Below are 5,000 nucleotides of genomic sequence, written 5' to 3'. Positions count from 1 at the left end.
ACCGTGGGTGGGCTCCAGCCCTGATGGAAGCGACAGATACTGTTATGACTGGTTACGATTATGACCAGCTACTCTATTGACCCATGCCGTAAAAAAGAAAGTCAATATTAGAGAGGGTCGAGATGGCACGTCTCGATCACAGTGACCTTATGCACTGCTCGAAGCTCAGACCTAGGCACCTTCATCCTACGTGGGGTCAAGTGGATAGCGGCTGACCCAAGGCTGAACGTTGGCAAACTTAAATGTGGGGTTTATTAACAGGTGCCTATCACTGTTACACGCCAAACATAAATATATGGATAAAATGTGAGTTTTACATAGATACATAACAGCCAGTCTGGATGCTGCCATCCCTCTTATTAGTGACACAGCTGATCTCTCGATCTGTGAAGCCACGCGAACGCTGGTTCTGGCCGCTACTTGGATGAGTGATCATCAATGAAGGCCAGACGCCGTTGGCACAACAGGTACCCCAGACCATCTGAAGGACGGGCTTTGGGGATAGCAGTCTCATAAAAATAAATAAATAAATAAAAAAAATTGAAAACTTAAAACTGATTCTTGGAATCTCATGCGAGCGGATATGACCCACGGCCAGGACCTAGAGAGTAGCAGAGCAACTAACCTAATTTAAATGTTGAATTGGGGGGTCTATGAAATCAGGACGCTCAAGTGACAGTGAGGTGACCTGTGTGATGCTCAGAGGATGCTCTGCTCTTCTGGGATGAGTTTCTTGACGAAGAGAGGCGTGAAATGTTGCAGGCATGACGTGGCCGATAACCTGGAGTGTTTCGTGTCCCAGAAATGAACATCGCACCGCTTAGATGGAAAACATGATAGGTCGATTTGTTGCAAGATACAAGCAATATTTTTGCAAATTTTAGACAAGGCGTGATACGACAAGCAAGAGCCTGACTGTGCAGAGGCAGACTAATCACCGAGCAGGTCAGGAGAGGACAGTCAATTCAGTACAAAACAAGGAAAAATGGTGGGAAAGATCCTCTTGCAATTGTCGGCCCATTGAAAGGGAATATTACCTCATGTCACAGCAGGAAAAAGAAATTTAATTACGGTATGTTAGGGAAATATCAACCTCACTATTTTTTACGATCGCTCTGTTTTTTATGCTCACCATTCCGCACTGTTTGAGTATCATTTTATACCTACAATAAAGTCATGTAATGGCTTCATTATTAATAACTTAAGATTCCGTACGCGTCACCTCGTCACTAAGCTGGGCTAAAAGTTAGTAACATGTCTATTTTTCTTACGCAACGCCTAAGAATTTTCCATGGACGCATAAGTTGCAAACATTATATTCCTAACTTAACGTGAAGTGGTCTTCGTAATCAATACTCATATTTAGTATTACCCATACTAACAACAAATCAAATAAACAGGACAAATATTAAACACGTTCAAATATTCTCAGTTACAAGTGGAAACACACAAATAAAAAAAATTTAAAAACAGAACGCGATAAATATCAAGGAAAACAGAGGACGAAATTCTGAAGGTTGCACGCAGAAGACAGACAGTCTTCCTGTATACATCATAACAACATAAAAAAATCCACATATTTTGAACGTTTCCATTATCGATTTCAGTTATCTCCATCCAACAATATATCATTAACATACTTCTAAAAATGCTACTAACTAAATCACAATGTACATACAAAAACACACAAAACCAGGATAAACCGAAGTTGTTTTGCTACTTAGGTTGTACATGACTGTATCAAGTACAGCCAAAGTAACAGTCAAGGCCGCAGAAGAAGAGGAGATGATGAGCAACACGTAGCAGAAGAGATAATGGGAATGCAAATACCACGGGCACTAAGGAGAGGAAGACCTGAGAGAAGATGGAGAGACTACATCCGACAAGGCACGAGAGGCAAAGGAATAGACAAAAGGAAGACACAAGATAGATATATCTGGAAAAGGCTCATTACAACTGCGACCCCGAATAAGGATTAAGCTGCGAGGATGCACAATGGTACAATGACTGCAGGAAGTCCTTCAATAATGTCAGAGCAAACTAACTTAGAATGCTCGGGCGGTGTTGGTGGTGGTATTGTGAGGGAGGGAGGGGGGGAGGAGGGGAGGGGGAGGAGGGGGAGGGGGAAGACCACAAATTACCCTTCATTGGTATCAACTGCTTTCCTTGCGCCTAAAACATTGCAATATTCTTACTTCGCTCTTGTCAGGGGTATAGCTCCAAAACAGAGTAACATTTAGCCTATGTAAAGATAAGGAGAAGCGTGTGAAAATTATGATATTAATAAAAAAAAATCAATATATTTGACTCTTCAAAAACAAAGGAGACGAAAACGGAAAACTACCCAATCCAAAATAAGCTAACTGCGCACAATATAAAAAAATGAAAATATTATTCAGCCAAAATATTTAGCTTTTGTCCTTTACAGACATGAAACACCGTCGACAAAGACACATACATACTTTAAAAAGGCAAAACATCGCAGGCCAAAAACATTTGGCTTGGTACTGAAGGAGAGGCGAAGATAAACGAAAATAATCAGACAACATTTACAGAAGGTAAATATTTGAGGCCAGACCCCAATATCGACTCTGGATACGAGTTCCCCCATTGAGGCCGCCTCCAATAAGGATCAAAAGCTAACAAGATAAAAGCTCTCTCAGATAACGTTTATCGGAAGAGAAGTAGAAGACGGGTGAAATGGATGGGGCGGAAAAAGAGACGCCCTGCACCGAAAGTTGTCCGAAAGAGGGCCGGTGGATTTTCCCGGCAGAATGCTAAAACTACGACAATACGATTGATTTAGTATTTTACAAAACAGTCTCGTGTCTGTATGTATGTCATTTCTCTCTCTCTCTCTCTCTCTCTCTCTCTCTCTCTCTCCACACACACACACACACACTCACACACACACACATAGCACGCACACACACACACACACACACACACACACACACACATATATATATATATATATATATATATATATATATATATATATATATATATAACCAACTAAATAATCCCCTTCGGTTAACATATATGAAAATATATTAATTCCGAGGTAGAGGGAATTAGATATTAAAGGATATTTGTAGCTTAAAGCGTATATATGAATTACGGTGATGTGATCAGACTCATATATATATATATATATATATATATATATATATATATATATATATATATATATATATATATATATATATATATTACTATACTAATTTCCTTTGAAAGAAGCTGGGGTTCGTTACGGGTGATGTCAGCCTTACAGTTCTCATTCATCCTTTTCGGATGAGGTTGTCAGAAACTCACCCTTCTCTACTTCAGCTGTGCTCCAAGACAATCAACAAACTACCACAGTGTAAACTCACTCCTTAATTTAACTAAGTAGCATGGTATAAAAATGCCTTTGCCTTTGACGTTCTGACTCACTTGAGAATCGAATTTGTATGTGTGTTGTGGGGCCACCTTTGATGCTTGCCTTTGCCAAGAATTTTAAAATGGTGGAAGAGTGGGTTTAAATTGGAGTAATAATGAAAACACATACTCAGTCAGCAAATCACCTTAAGATTTACAAAAGCTTGCTTAACAGGATGCATCATACATCTAGACGGATGGGATTTGAGATACATTAACGTAAAACATAAATAATGAGGACAGTTTGCCAAAGAGATGAAGTAACAGCATCTTGAGAAAGGATTAATCTGGTCGAGTCTTTCAAATATTTCGGAACAATGGCATCCAGTCAGGCTTCCCTGGAAACGGAGTTCTGAGAGACACTGGAAAGGTTAAATCAAACACTGGGCAAGCTGAATGAGACTCGCAACCAAATAGACTCATACAGCATACGAATGTAAGACTGCTATTCTAACAAAGAGCACCGAATGAAAATTAAACTACATCTAAAGGTTTCGTCGATTCGGGAGTAAAGCTTTAAGATGAATATTGGAGTCAAGCGGCACGATAAAACGAGAAATGGAGGTTCCGTTTTTAGAGCAGATAAAAAAAAAGGCGGAGATGACTCGGACGCATCTTTCGCACAACCCTGAGAGAATATAGTAGATGGTAATGTCACCGGGGCTCCCGTGGACACCGGAAGAGTTGGAAGACCTAGACCTAATGACATGGGAGGCTGGACAAGAGTGGAGTATTTATGGAAGAGGAAAGACAGTAAGAAGCGAGTAGCGGAATTTCACATAGGCCCTTTACATCGCACGGCACTGGAAGCGAGGACATATATCTATATATATACATATAAATAAAAGTGAGAACAGGATAGCCAGAAGACGCGGTAACAATGCAGACATTATCATTTCTTCATACCATACGGAGGCACAGCCGAGCTTTGGGGAATTCATAAAGTTTACCATCATCAGAGTCACTTATATACAGCTACATTGAATAAAATAAAACAGTTAGAGAAAACTATACAGACTGATTGGTTAAAAGCATGAAAACATCCATCACTGACAACACATTAGAATACATAATACATAAGGTAAAAGTACAAGATAAGTAGAATACATGGCATTATACAAAATGGAACATTAAAATGAAAATCTAAGTAATTGTGAATCAAAACTGACAAAAAAAAACCATGACGAAATATATATAAATTATAAACTAAACTTAAATTATCAATTAAAATAATTGAGTAGACAATACAAGAATGCTTAAAATAATAATATTACGTTCATGTCTGTAGTTGGACGAGTTCAGAAATACAGACAGTAGTCAGATTAGTTTTCTTACCGTTTCATTTTATTCATTGTAACTATATATGTAACCCTGATGATGGGAAACGCTATGAATTCAGGAAAGCTCGGCTTTGCCTTTGTATAATATTGAAAAATGATGATGTCTGCAGTGTTACCTTGTCTTTGTCTATCCTGTTCCTCCTTATGCTAAAGCATTCTAGGAAAGAAATCGTAACATATACATACATATATAATACACACACACACACACACACACACACATATATATATATAATATAT

The 5,000-nt window shown here is 38.7% G+C and overlaps 2 protein-coding genes across 4 annotated transcripts in view; one reads left to right on the top strand and one right to left on the bottom strand.

Moving 5' to 3' along the window:
- LOC135213585 (solute carrier family 12 member 8-like) overlaps nucleotides 1-5,000 on the top strand; it is a 101,911-nt gene that overhangs the window by 59,802 nt on the left and 37,109 nt on the right. The window lies entirely within an intron of this gene.
- LOC135213586 (peptidyl-prolyl cis-trans isomerase-like) overlaps nucleotides 1-5,000 on the bottom strand; it is a 106,995-nt gene that overhangs the window by 77,603 nt on the left and 24,392 nt on the right. The window lies entirely within an intron of this gene.

This window comes from Macrobrachium nipponense, chromosome 43 (genome assembly GCF_015104395.2).
Source record: "Macrobrachium nipponense isolate FS-2020 chromosome 43, ASM1510439v2, whole genome shotgun sequence".
Lineage (NCBI taxonomy): Eukaryota > Metazoa > Arthropoda > Malacostraca > Decapoda > Palaemonidae > Macrobrachium > Macrobrachium nipponense.
Note: the sequence above shows the minus strand (reverse complement) of the source record. Positions and strands in the feature narration are given on the sequence as shown.